We start from the raw sequence: 14,987 nt of genomic DNA on the forward strand, positions 1-14,987 counted from the left end.
TTTTTTTTTGAGTTGGAGTCTCTATCCCCCAGACTGGAGTGCAGTGGCCACTCCCAGCCACCGCAGCCTCGACCTGCTGAGCTCCAGCGACCCTTCCGCCTCAGCCTTCCAAGTAGCTGGAACTACAGGTGCACACTACCACGCCCGGCTGATTTTTTGATTTATTGTAGAGATGAGGTCTTGCCAAATTGCCCAGGCGGGTCTCAAACCCACGGGCTCAGGCAATCCACTCAATTCAGCCTCCCAAGGCACGGGATTACAGGCTGAGCCACTGAGCCCGGCATTCAAACTTTTCAGTAGGAAAAGTTTTAGACATATTTGATAAAGGGTTAATACCTCTAAAGTGTCAAAAATTTTCTGAACAAACAATAAGAAAAAATAGTATTCCAATAGAACAAAGGACAAGGAATATGAAAGAACAATTCATAGAGCACTCACTATAGACTTATGAAATAGTGCCACCCCTCATTAGAGAACAGAAAATACAAATTTAACTTTAAAAGTCTTCTTATTTTTTAAAACCCAGTGCTGGGGCTGAAATTTCTATTACTTCAAATGCTATGATATTGGGAAAGTTAGTTATCCCCTCAAGTGCTTATTTGCAGGTTTAGTAGTATTTTGAATTCTCAAAGAGTTTCTTGAAAGATTAAATGAAATGTACATGTAAAGTGCTTAGTATAGTAGAATGAGTAGCCATATTTGTTGTTTATTAACTACTGTATTATTAACATAGTAATTACTGTATAATTCCAGATAGATTAATGACTCAAAGAGTAAATACTAGATGAACAAAAATGTTCTGTACTTATGGAGTAAGATGAACAAAAGATTTATTTCTTTAAAAGTGAAATACTTCTGAATTTGTGTATATGTGTAGGGTGTGGGAGATAAAAAGGAAGAAAAACTAGGATGGAATCTAAAGATTTCTAAATATATCTTGTTTAATAATGCTACTTCAGAATCATGTAAATGTTTACCTATACAAAACAAATATAATACAAAAAGAGAAAACAGTTTTTAAAATATAAAAATACAAACTGAAAGAAATGAAGTTAGCTATATATACCAAAGGTGGCATAAAAATATAAACATATAGAGAATTAGTTTAAATGATATTTTTAAACAAGATTTTGAATGTATACCCTAAAATAAAATAAAATAAAAAGAAAATCGGTGAGGGGGGAAGAGAGAGAGGGAATAACAGCACAAAAATATAAATATAAATATGAAATAACTAAAAAGCATATATTCTTTAATATGGTGAATAAATTATGTATTTCTTTAAAAGTGAAATCCATCTGGTGAATAAATAAGAAAAAGCAAAAAATACCAAGAGAACTGCTACAAATATTGTTACCTATAGGGTAAGTATAGAAGAAGGGAGAGAAATCTGGGACAGAAGCAAAAATCTCTAAATGCATCTTCTTTTTTAGGTTTGACAACAGATCCACATGAATTTTTTATATATATAGAAGAAATATCAAAAAATGAAATAATAAAACCAATTCCAATAATTTAAAAATTCACATTGAAAACCAGACTAGATGTATATGACAGATGTCATAAATATATAAAGAATTAATAGAAATGATTTTTTGAAACAATAAATTTATTGTATAGCCTAAGACAAAAGAAAGAAAGACAGAAAGAGAAAGAAATTTTAGCACCAGAGAGAGAGAAAGGGAGGCTTGGAGGTAGGGAGGAAGGAAGAGAATCTTACACTGTATAATCTAGGCCTAGTGTTGTCAGTAATAATTTTTATTATTACTCTTACTTTTAAATAGAATAAATAAGAACTCTTCCCAGGCAAGACAGGGGAAAAATTATTGAATAAATGATTCAGTACAAATAGCCTTTCCAAAATGCTCTTTAAAATATCTCCCGTTATAGATCACCCTATACAATCTCGGGTAACTGGACCTCCATCAGGCCCTAGGAGAGATGAAGATTCTTGCTGTCAGGCGTACTGCTTGGCTGAGGTCTGGAGATGATAGCTTGGGTAGGAGAAAGTCCAGGGTGTTGGAGCAACTTACAGCTTACAGGAGAGTGGGAAGCAAGGTGGGGAGTATCTGGTGTTGAGCTTAGTGTTTCTCCTTGTAAAGAATGCAGCGTAATCAGGGACAGGAAATGAGACAGTGGCTGGTCTATCTTGTGTTCCAGGAGAAGCCACATGCAAAATTTTCAGTGTGGTATAAGGCAGCTCTGAATCACTGTGCCTGTCCAGGCGGCACAGTAATACACACCAGATTCACTTTCATTCAGAATTCGAAGTATGAATTTCCAGCTACTCCCTGTGCCTTTATGAGCATCATATTTTCCTAGACCGATTCCTGATTCTAAAACAATCCTGGAGGTGGAGGAGTCATAATACAGAAGGCATTGTGGGGTCTTCTCTTCCTGGAATTGGTACCAGGAGATGTAGAGGAAACTTGATCCAAGAATATCACAAATGATTACAGCAGATGGCCCAGTCAGCCTGGCAACTGACATTGTTGTCCTATCCAAGATGGAAGAGATCTGACTGACTGCAATAGGAATAAGGAAAAATAATGAATATTTTCTTTGTATAGAACCTATTAAAAAGAAAAATAAAAAACTCTGTGTGCATTTGTCAATAGAGCGTATATACTAAAGGCAAGAATTCTAGAAATAGGGCTAGAGCCCAACACAAGCCTTCTTGGGTCTTAGAAGGAAAGAGATCAGAGAACAAGAAGCCGAATACCCTGTCAAAACTCAGGTCTCACTCCCAAGGTAAGAGATCCTCTGAACAGACAGTGGATGGGAGCTTGTCTTCCTGAGTCACAGGCAGAGAGAAGTGACTGATGATGTATCTCTGAAGACTCTTTAGCCTCCTCAGAGATGCTGGTTCCAGGAGACCTTGCAGGAGGAGCCCCGCTCTCTGTGCCACCACCCCTTTCTCCAGCGCCTCCCAGTGGCAGCAAAGAACAGGACCTTTCCAGAAGGGAAGCATGGAGAGGACTCAGGACTCAGCTCAGAACTGCCTAAGAGCAGGTACAGATATGGAGATATGGAGGAGAGTTGACCCTGACCCATCCTGCCTGGGCCCTTGTGAAGTGCGCAGTCCCACATCAGGCTGGCTCCCCTGCACCTCATAGTTTCATTGTGTTAAAACCTCTGCCCTGATGTGGTCCTGAGATGAAGTGTCTTTATTCTATCCTACCCACCATCTTTTTTTCCGTATGTGGGTATGGGCAACCCCCACAATGACTCTGAAAAGGCTTGAAACGGCTTTATTAAAATGAAATAAATGATCAAGAGCGCCTGACTACACTCTCCAATGGCAAAAGTGTGTTTGTGTGTGTGAGATGAGAATCCACTTCTTAGAGAATTTCTGTGCATTCTCAAGGAAAAATGCTTCCTCAAAGATAAATCTGAGATTTAGTAAAAGTACAACTAAAATAAAAGTTGGAAAAATTATAGTGTGCCATGCTATGCAATATTTGACAGATATTTAAACTAAAAAATTATGTGCTGCTTATATAAAATTCTAATTTTGCTGGGCATGTTATATTTATTTGAAAACCCTACCTCCATTAAATGTATTGATCTCAGTAATACATGTTTATGGACTGATCACCAAACAGGCAATAAAAAATATGTAGCAATATTACGGTGACATTTCAGTCGTGCATATACATATATCATCCACACTTTAACAAGCATATTCAGATCAATGTTTAAAATATTCACCATAAGATGCAAGAGAATATCCCTTCTTAATTATTGTTTTTGGATCTCTCTGGTAAGTCATTATCTGCTAGCTAACAGCTGGGAATAAGAAAGGGAGGGCGCTCCCGCTCGTCTCCATCTGCTCCAGGGAACACCTGTGCAGACATGCAGCTGTCTCAGGAGCAGCTCTAGGAGCCACATCCTCTAGGTCATTGTGCAGGAGCTAAGATCAAGAGGCTTCGAGCCTGAAAAATGTGTGCTGAGGCAGCAGTCTCAGGGTGTAAGAATGAAAAAGGAGGGAATTGCCATCACTCATGAATGGAAAGAAAAATTCTTAAATCATGAAAGTAATGGAGGAAACCCCACTGAACGTAAAAAGGACTATAATGATCCAGTGATAAAAAGAGAGCAATACTGTTACTAGAATGTGCAGATTCATGGGATGCATAGGAAAATCCAGAAAGACAGTCATGTATATGTAATATTTTATCATATAATAAAGTTGCACACTAAGATAAGTGAGAAAATCATTTATCATTCAATAAACTCTCCATTTGGAAATTGCTCATCCTATGGAAACAATTACTGTTGAGTTGCTACCTACAACTTACACAAAGAGATTTAGGCATAATAAAACTGAAAACAAGAAATCGTTGGAATTTAACACTGATGAATTGCATATATAGTGCAGGTGAGATTGGCCTCTCTAAGCCTGACATCAAAAGCAGAAACTATAAGGACAAATTGGTAAACTTTATTGAAAGTAATATTCAAATTTCTGGTCACCAAAAGGTACCAAAATAAATAATAGCAAATGAAGGAAAATCTTTTTAACACATTTGTTTGGAAGTTAATATCTCTAAAATGGTGTAGAATAATTCTTACAAACCTTGGAAAAAATTACTACTCCAACAGAAGAATGGTTAAGAACTATGCAAAGGCAATTCACAGAGAAAAAAATAGAAATGACCAATAAATATGTGAATTAATGCAAGCACTGAAAGATTTTAAAAAATGCAAATGGAATTACCCAATCTGACTTTTTGAATGATTGTGCTTGGGTTGAAATCTCTATCACATCAAAGTTTATGACTTTGGGCAAGTTACTCAACCCCTTAATTCTACATCTGCTGCATTCAATGGTCCTTTGAACCCTCAATAATGTTTCCAGGAAGATTAATTAAGAAAATATATGCAAAACGCCTAGCTCAGTAACTACCAGAAAAAGAGTACCAGTGTTTATCCTCATTATTACTATGACTACAGTAATTATTGTATAAATATGCCAGACAGTGTTGATACCAACATTAAGTAATAAATTAATAAAAAACATTAAAAAGACTGTAAGAATCTCTTTAGTATTATCTTCAAGTATGGACATTTTCCCAAGTAAGACACAAAACTCAGACACCAGAGAAAAGGAAAATTAAAATGTATAAAAACTGAATATTAGAACACATGGGGAAAAATATTTATTTTTAATGATTGAAAGACTTATAAATTTAAAAAGTGAAAAAAAATTCAACTGAACTGGTTAAAATATTGCCACCTATAGGTGACATCTAGTGGATGGAGAAGATATTTTGTTCAAGAATATCACAAATGATGGCAACAGATGACCCAGTTGTTCTGGTGACTAACATCGCTTTCCCATCCAAGCTGGAAGATATCTGTCTGCAGTAGGAACAACAATAAAAACTAATGAATATTTCCTTAATTTGAAACCCTTTCAAAACAGAAATCCCATGGGCATCTGTCAACGCAGCACACTCAACATGAGGCAGGAAAGCTAAAAGTAGGGCTAGAGCCCAAGGAATTCTTTCCTGTCTTCTTAGAAATAGATGGACCAAGAGATAAGAAGCAGAATACCTTCTCAAAACTCAGATCCCACTCAATGAGAAGTCATCCCTAGAACAGAGGGCAGTGAGTGAGAGTTGGTCTGCATGACAGAGTCACAGCAGAGAAGAGTGACTGAGGATCATTTTAGAAAGCTCCAAGCTTGCCACGCAGACGGACTGATACCTGAAGACCAGCAACCCTGCCTCTCTGCTTCAACCCCTACATGGAGAGCCCCCCTTGGCAACTAAGAGCAGGCCGTCTCAGGAACGGAAGCCAGGACTGCAAGACTGCGGCAGAGAGAGTGCAAATATGGTGGGAAACCGATTCTGGATCCAGCCTGCCTGGGTCTTTGTGGAGTGTGCCGTCCCATATCAGGCTCACGTCTCTGCACCTCCCACTTTCAATATGTTAAAGTTGCTGTTATGGTCTAGTCCTGCAATGATGTGTCTTTATTATTGTGGTAAACCACCTGCTGGCCGGGTTCGATGGCTCAGCCTGTAATCCCGCGCCTTGGGAGGCTGAGGTGAGTGGATTGCCTGAGCCCGCGGGTTCGAGACCTGCCTGGGCAACTTGGTGAGACTCCATCTCTACAATAAATCAAAAATTAGCTGGGTGTGGTAGCGCGTGCCTGTAGTTCCAGCTACTTGGAAGGCTGAGGCGGAAGTGTCGCCGGAGCCCTGCAGGTCGAGGCTGCGGTGGCCGGGAGTGGCCACTGCACTTCAGTCTGGGCGACGAGTGAGACTCCAACTCACAAATAAATAACAACAAAAAAAACCACCACCTGCCTTTTTATATCTGGGGGTACACTTTGAAGCAACTTCCCACAGCAACTCTGAGATTTCCAGATTTAGTAAAAGAAAAAAAAAAGGTACTGGGTCCATCGCATGCCATATTTGAGTACATACTTAAACTAAAACTTGTTTGTTGTCTTCTGAAATTCCAAATTACTGGAAATATTGTTTTTTCTTTCTTTCTTTTCTTTTTGCATCTCTAGTCTTAGAGTGTACTGATATATGCAATGAACGTTGATTGAGAGATGGATTAATAGGTTGTCAAACAAGTAGAGTAAAATAATAGTGAAATTAAACTGATTCATATACAGATTTTCACCCAATACTTTAAACGTATTTAGAAATATGTTTAAAATACTAACAAGAAGATATTAAGAAAAGGTCTCTTTGGTCAATGTTTTGCCTCTCTCAGTTGGTTATTTTCTCCTAACAGCTGTAAATGAGGAAGGGAGGGCACTCCCACTTGTCTCCATCAGCCCCAGGGACCACACATGCAGACATGACACTGCCTCAGGAACAGATCTGGGACCCCCACCTTCCATGTCCTTATGTAGGAGCCAACATCAAGAGCCTTGGAGCCTGGAAAATCATTGCCGAGACAGAAGTCTCATGGTTTAAAAATGAGAAAAGAGAGAATTGCCATAAAACTAGGATGCAAGGAAATTTGTTAAACATGCACGTAATGAAAGAAACTAACTCCACTGGAATGCAAAAAGGACCTGAAAGCTAAAAATAAAAAGCCGGGCTCGGTGGCTCAGCCTGTAATCCCGCACCTTTGGGAGGCTGAGGTGAGTGGATTGCCTGAGCCCGCGGGTTCAAGACCCGCCTGGGCAGCAAGACCTCATCTCTACAGTAAATCAAAAAATCAGTTGGGCGTGGTAGCGCACGCCTGTAATTCCGGCTACTTGGAAGGCTGAGGTGGAAGGATCGCCAGAGCCCAGCAGGTCGAGGCTGCGGTGGCCGGGAGCGGTCACTGCACTCCAGTCTGTGCGACAGAGTGAGACTCCAACTCAAAAAAAATAAATAAATGAAAAATAAAAAATAAAAAGAGGACAACTGGTACTGGAATGCACAGATTCACAGAGTACAATGGAAAATCCAGAAAGAGATCCACGTATATGTTATCATATTTTTATGTGATAAGATTGTACATTAAGATCAGTGAGGAGATAATAGATTATTCAGTAATCCTCTTTGGCAATCAGCTCAACATATGGAAAAAAAGACTTATAAGTTCCTACCTTACTTCTTACAAATAAGGAAAACAAAGACTGATAAGTTGCTACCTTACCTCTTACGAATAAGAATTAAGTGTAATAAAACAGAAAACAGGAAATCAAATAGTTTGACATTGATGAATTGCATATAAATTGCATAAGAAAGCATCTCTAAGCCCAATAACAAAAGTAGAGACAATAAGGAAAAATTGATAGATTTTATGAAAAGTAGTATTTAACTTTCTCGTCAACAAAACATGCCAAAAATTAACAAATAAGGAAAAGTATTTTCAACACATTTGAAAAAGAGTTAATATCTCTAAAATGATGCATATCAATTCTTACAAACAAATAAGAAAAATTAATCCTCCAATAGAAGAATGGCAAAAAGAACATAAAGCAATTTACAAAAGGAGAATTATGCCTGGCTAGCCACTTTGTAAAATAATCCTGGCACTCAATAAAGGTAAAGAAATACAAATTGAAATAACAAATCTCAATTTCTGAAGCATAGTGCTTGGTTAGAAAGCCATATCCCATCAAGTCTATGTCCTTGATGGAGTTATTTAACTTCTCCCTGCCTCAATTTCTCATCTGTTATATTTAATGGTACTTTGAAACCTCAAGAGGTTTCTGTGTAAATCAACTAGGAAAATACATGTAACGTGCTTAGTACAGTAACAATGAGACATTGACTATCTATACATACTATCATTTTTATTATTCTTAACACAGAAATTATTTATCAAGAATTTATAGAGAATTAAGTGTAATACATAATAATTCAGATACAAACATTAAATAATAAAAGAATATAAACATTAAGGGAAATGATACACATTTTTGCATGTAATCATGAAAAGTGGGTATTTGTTCAAGTAAGACCAGACACCAGAAAATAGATTGATTTAAATGTATAAAAATTGAATAACAGCACAGAAATATAAGTATTAATTTCAAAAAATGCAATATATACTTCAGTATAGTGAACAAATGATTTATTTCTTTAAAAGTGAAATCCATTTTCTGAACAAATAAGAAAAAGTAAAAAATGCCAAGAGAACTGTAAAAAATATTGTTGCTATAGGGTGAGGAGAAAAGAGAGGAGAGAAATCTAGGATGGAAGCAAAAATCTCTAAGTGCATCTTCTTCTTAAAGTTTGACATCAGGTCCATGTGAATGTTTTATCTATGCAGAAGTAACATTAAAAATGAAATAATAAAACCATTTCCAAGAACTCAAAAATTCACATTGAAAAAACAGACTAGATATTTATCACTGGTGGCATGTAGAAGAGAATAATTAGAAATGATTTTTCGAAATAATAATCTGTACACCTAGCAAAAGAAAGAGAAAAGGAGAAAGAAATTTTAGAACCAGAGAGAGATAGGAAGGAAGACAGGCAGGAGGGAAAAGAGAGGAAGGAAGGAAAGGAATTTTGTACTGCATAATCTAGGCCTAGTGTTGTTAGTAATAGTTTTAGTTATTACTCTTATTTTTAAATAGAATAAATAAGAACTCTTCCCAGTTAAGGGCCTGGAAAAAAAAAATTGTATAAATGATTCACTACAAATAGCCTTCTCATATACTCTACAAAAGATCTCCCTTTAGAGACCAACACATATACCCTGTCTATTCTAGGAGCCATTTACTGGGCCTCTGCCAGGCCGTAGGGAAGCTGAAAGAACCTTGCTGTCAGCCAAACTGCTAGGCTGAGGTCTGGAGATAACAGCTTGGTATTCAGAAAAGGCCAGTGTGTTGGGGTTTGGATCAGGTGGCCGTTGCTGACAGGGGAGTGGGATGTACGGCGGGGGAAGCATTAGGTTTTCAGTCGAGGGTTTGTCTTTGCTCAGAATGCAGCATAATCAGGGACAGGAAGTGAGACAGGGGCTATTCTATCTTGAGTTCCAGGAGAAGCCACATGCAAGATTTTCAGTGCGGTGTAAGGCAGCTTTGAATCATTGTGCCGGTTCAGGTGGCACAGTAATACACACCAGAATCACTTTCTTGTAGATTTTGAAGTAGAAAATTCCAGCTGCTCCCTCTGCCTTTAAAGCCTTGGTATTTCCCTGAACTGATTCCTGATTCCACAGTAACCCAGGAGGTAGAGGAGTCATAGTACAGAAGTTGTCGTGGGGCTTTCCCTTCTTGGAATATGTACCAATGGATGTAGGAGTTACTTAGTCCAGGGATATCACAAATGATTAAAGCAGATGACCCAGTCGTCCCGGTGAATGACTTCATTGTCACACCCATGTTGGCAGATGCTTGGCTGGCTGCAATGGAAACAACAAAAAATAATGAATAGTTTCTTGGTTTGGAATCCACCGCAAAATAAAGAAAAAAATCCCATGAGCATCTTTCAAAGCAGCATACTTACCATGAGACAGAGAAAGTAGAAGTAGGGCTAAAGCCCACAGCATGCCTTCCTCTTGGGTCTTAGAAAGAAAGAGCCCAGACGACAGGGAGCAGAACACCCTCTCCACACTCAGATCTCCCTCCCGAGAGAAGAGATTCCCCAACAGACAGTGTAGGCAGCTGTTCTTCCCGAGTCACAGGAAGAGAGGAGTGACTGAGGATCTGTCTCAGAAGACTCTTCAGCCTCCACTCAGAAAAGCTAGTGCCTGGAGACCTTGCAAAGGAGCCCTGCCCTCTTTGCCACACCCCCTTTCTCCAGCGCTCCCTGTGGCAGCTGAGAGCAGGACCTCTCCAGAAGGGAAGCCAGGAGTACAGCGAGGAGGACTCAGCACTCAGCCCAGGACTGCAGAAGAGAAGAGGCAAATATGGAGGGAACCTGATCCTGATCCAGCCTGCCTGGGCCCTTGGGAAGTGAGGAGTCCCACATCATGCTTGCTCCCCTGCACCTCAGAGTCTCATTGTGTTAAAACTCCTGCCCTAGTCAGGTCTGGAGATTAATCATCTTTATTCTATCCTACCGACATTCCTTTGACCATATGTGAGTACAGGCAACTACTTCTAGTGACTCTGAGACGGATTGAAACGGCTTTATTAAAGGGAACCAGTATCAGGAGTACCTGTGCACAGTCCTCAGTGGTAAATGTGTTTGTGTGTGCTGTTTGTGTGTGTGTGTGCTTGCAAGCGTGATGAGAATCCACTTGTTAGAGAATTTTTATGCATCCTCAAGAAAAAAATGCTTCCTCCAAGAGAATTGTGAGATTTAGTGACAAATAATAAAACAAAATAAAATTTTAAAAAGTACAGGGTGCCGTGGTATGCAATATTTGAGACATCTTTAAATCTATCATTTATTTATTTTTAATTTTTATTTTAAATATGTGGAATTTATTCAGAGTTAAGTAAACAAATGTCCATTATGCAGGAACCCTTGTTGATGACGTTTGTTCCACTCTCCTGGCAGTTTCCCTCAACTGCCAATCCCATCCCCCTTCCCTGGTAGTTTCCCACTACTGTCAATCTCTTTATGATAGTATTATGATAATTATTGAAGGTCTGCTTATGAGTGAGAACATATGGTACTCTGTTCTTTGTTTCTGTGATATATCACTGAGCATGAAAGACTCTCAATTCATCCAAGTTGCTGTGAAGTCAATGTGTTTGTCATTCTTTATGACTGAATAATAGTCCGTTGTGTATATGTACCATATTTTTTTATCCAGTCCAGTTTCGCTGGGCAGCACTGTTGGTTCCATGTTTTTGCTATCATGAATGATGCTGTAGTATCCATGCATGTGCAGGTATCTTTTTTGTAGAATGAAATGAGTTCCTCTGGGTATATTCCCAATGGGGGATTGCTGGGTCATATGGAAGGTTAGTTTCTAGTTTTCTCAGAAATCGTCACAATGTTTTCCAAAGAGGTTGCACTAGCTTGCATTTTCCCAAGCAGCGTAGAAGCATTCTTATTTCTCTGCATTCTTGCCAGCATCTGTTGTTTGTTTTATTAATGATGGTCATTCTTACTGGGATTAGGTGGTATCTCAATGTGGTTTTGATTTGCATTTCTCTGATGATGAGTGAGGCTGAGCACTTGTTCGTGTGTCTGTTGGCTGCCCATATATCTTCTTTTGAGAAGTGCCTATTCATGTCTTTGGCCCACTTTTTAATCAGGCCGTTTATTTTTTTTTTACTTTTGGTACGTTTGAGTTATTGTAGATCCTAGATTTCAGGCCTTTGTCAGATATACAGTTGGCAAATATTTTTTTCCCATTCTGTGGGTGGTCTCCCCACTGACTTGATTTTTATTTTTGTTTTTTTGCTTTGCAGAAACTTTTCAGTTTGATGAGGGCCCAGTTGTCTAACTTATCTCTTATGGCATGGGTACTTGGGGTTTTGATCAGGAATTGGTTGCCAGTTCCAATTTCCATAAGAATATCTCCTGCATTTTCTAAGATTCTTATAGTTTGAGGTTTGACAAAGTTTAGGACTTCGATCCATTTAGAGTTGATTTTTGTATATGGTGATAGGTTGGGTTCTTGTTTTAATCTTCTGCATGTGATTTGCCAGTTTTCCCAGCACCATTTATTGAATAGGTTCTCCTCTCCCGGTAGTATAGTGGAGGCTTTGTCAAAGATGAGTTGGATGAGAAATTGAGATTTTGCTTCTGGAATCTCTATTCTGTTCCATTTGTCCATTTGCCTGTTCTTGTAACAATACCAGGCTGTTTTGGTTATTGTAGATTTATAATAAAGTTTGAAGTCTGGAAGTGTGATACTTCCTGCTTTATTTCTTTTACTAAGGATTGTTTTGACTATTTGTGATCATTTATGTTTCCATATGAATTTCTGTATTGTTATTTCCAGGTCTGAGAAGAATAATGTTGGTAATTTAACGGGTATTGCGTTGAACTTGCAGATTGCCTTTGGTAGGATGGACATCTTAACAATATTGATTCTTCCAATCCATAAGCATGGGATATTTTTCCGTTTGGTTGTGTCTTCTTTGATTTCTTTGAGGAGTGTTTTGGAGTTCTCATTGTAAAGGTCTTTCAATTCTCTGGTTAGGATGATGCTGAGGTATTTAATTTTTTTGTGTGGCTATTGGGAAGGAGATTGTGCTTTTTATTTGTTCTCAGCTTACTTGTTTTTGATGTATAAGAATGTGGCTGTCTTTTGCATATTTATTTTGTACCCTGAGATTTGCCAAAGGCCTTTATCAGTGCAAGCAGGTTTTTGGCATATTCTCTTGGATTCTAGATGTATCGGATCATATCATCAACAAAGAAGGATAACTTAACATCCTCTTTTCCTATTTGGATAACCCCGATTATCTTCTCTTGTCTAATCACTCTAGCTAAGACTTCCAATACAATGTTGAACAAGAGGGGTGAGATTGGGCAACCTTGTCTCGTTCTGGTTTTCAGGGGAAATGTTTCCAGTTTCTGGTCCTTTTATATATGCTAGCTGTGGGTTTATCATAGCTTACTATTTTGAGGTATGTTTGAGGTGTTTTTATTAAGGTGTTTGGGTTTTTATCAAGAAGGGATGCTGGATTTTATCAAAAACTTTTTCTGCATCTAATGATATAATCATGTGGTTCTTGTTTTTACATCTGTTGATGTATTTAGTTACATTTATGATCTTGCAGATGTTGAACCAGTCCTGCATCTTGGGTATGAAGGCTACTTGGTCATGGTGGATGATTTTGAGATGTGCTGTTGGATCTGATTTGCTAGAATCTTGTTGAGGATTTTTGCATCTATGTTCATAAGGGATATTGGCTTGTAGTTCTTTTTTTTGTTGAGTCTATACCCGGTATGGGATAACAGTATGATGTTAGCTTCATAAAATGATTTCAGGAGAACTCTAGCTTTCTCAATAGCCTGTAATACTTTCAATAGGATTGGTATCAGCTCCTCCATGTACGTTTTGTAGAATTCTGCAGGAAAACTATCTGGTCCAGGACTTTTTTTTGTTGGTAGTTTTCTTATAACAGAGTTATAGACTGCTAGGTTGAGGTATGAATATGATAACTTGGTATTCAGAAAAGTCCTGGGGGTTGGGGTTTAGAGCAGTTGCTGCTGCTGACAGGGGAATGGCATGAAAGGAGACCGGAGTATCAGGTGTTTAGCTGAGGGTTTCTTTTGGTTCAGAAACCAGTGTAATCAGGAACAGGAAGTGAGACGGGGCTGGTGTATCTTGTGCTCCAGGAGAAGCCACATGCCAGATTTTCAGTGTGGTATAACAGCAGTTCTGAATCACTGTGCCTCTCCAGGTGGCATAGTAGTACACACCAGAGTCACTTTCTTGTAGATTTTGAAGTATGAAATTCCAGCTGTTCCCTATGCCTTTATAAGCATCATATTTCCATGAACTGATTCCTGATTCCAAATTAACACTGGAGGTGGAGTGGTCATAGTGCAGAAGGCGTTGTGGGTCCATCCCTTCTTGGATGTAGGGGTTAGTGGATGTAGGGGTTACTTGATCCAAGATTATCACTAATGATTAAAGCAAATGACCAGTTGTCCTGTTGACTGACTTCATTTTCCAACCCACATTGGAAGATGCCTCGCTGGCTGCAATGAGAGCAAGAAAAAAATAATGAATAGTTTCTTTGTAAGGAACCCACCGCAAAAGAAAGAAAAAAATCCCTGAGCATCTTTCAAAGCAGCATACTTACCACGAGGCAAAAAAAAGTAGGGCTAGAAATAGGGTTGGAGCCCACAGCACGCCTTCCTTTTGAGTCTCAGAAGGAAAGAGACCAGACAACAGGGAGCAAAATACCCTCTCAACACTCAGATCTCACTCCTAAGGGAAGAGATTCACCAAACAGACAGTGGGTGGGAGCCGGTCTTCCTGAGACACTGGCAGAGAGGAGTGACTGAGGATACATTTCAGCAGACTCTACACCCTCCCCTCAGAAAGGCTGGTGCCTGGATAACTTGCAGAGGAGTCCCCGCTCTCTGTGCTGCAACCCCTTTCTCCAGCGCCCCCCCGCCCCCGCCCCACCCGTGGCAGCAGAGAGCATGACCTCTCCAGCAGGGAAGCCAGGAGCTTGGAGAGGAGGACTCAACACTCAGCTCAGGACCACAGAAGAGGAGTTGCAAATATGGAAGGAAGCTGACCCTGATCCTGCCTGCCTAGGTTCTTGCGGAATGAACAGTCCCACATCAGACTCGCTCTCCTGCACCTCAGAGTTTCATTGTGCCCTGGTCTTGTCCTGAGAGGAGGCGTCTTTACTCTATCCTCCAGACCTTCATTTGGCTATATGTGAGTACAGGCAACTACCCACAGCGACTCTGAGACAGATTGAAACTGCTTTATCAAAAGGAAATAGGATCAGGAGTCCCTGTGTACTGTGTATGTGTTTGTGCGTGTGTGCGCCATGAGTGTGATGAGAATCCACTTATTAGAGAGCTTTTGTACATTCTCAAGAACAAAATTCTGCCTCCAAGGAAATTGTGAGATTTATGGGAAAAATTAAAACAAAATAAAAAAATTTTTTTTTGGTTGTTGTTTTTTTTTTTTTTTTTTTG

This window comes from Carlito syrichta, unplaced genomic scaffold (assembly GCF_000164805.1).
Source record: "Carlito syrichta isolate Samal-C Ts95f unplaced genomic scaffold, Tarsius_syrichta-2.0.1 Scaffold307206, whole genome shotgun sequence".
Taxonomy (NCBI): domain Eukaryota; kingdom Metazoa; phylum Chordata; class Mammalia; order Primates; family Tarsiidae; genus Carlito; species Carlito syrichta.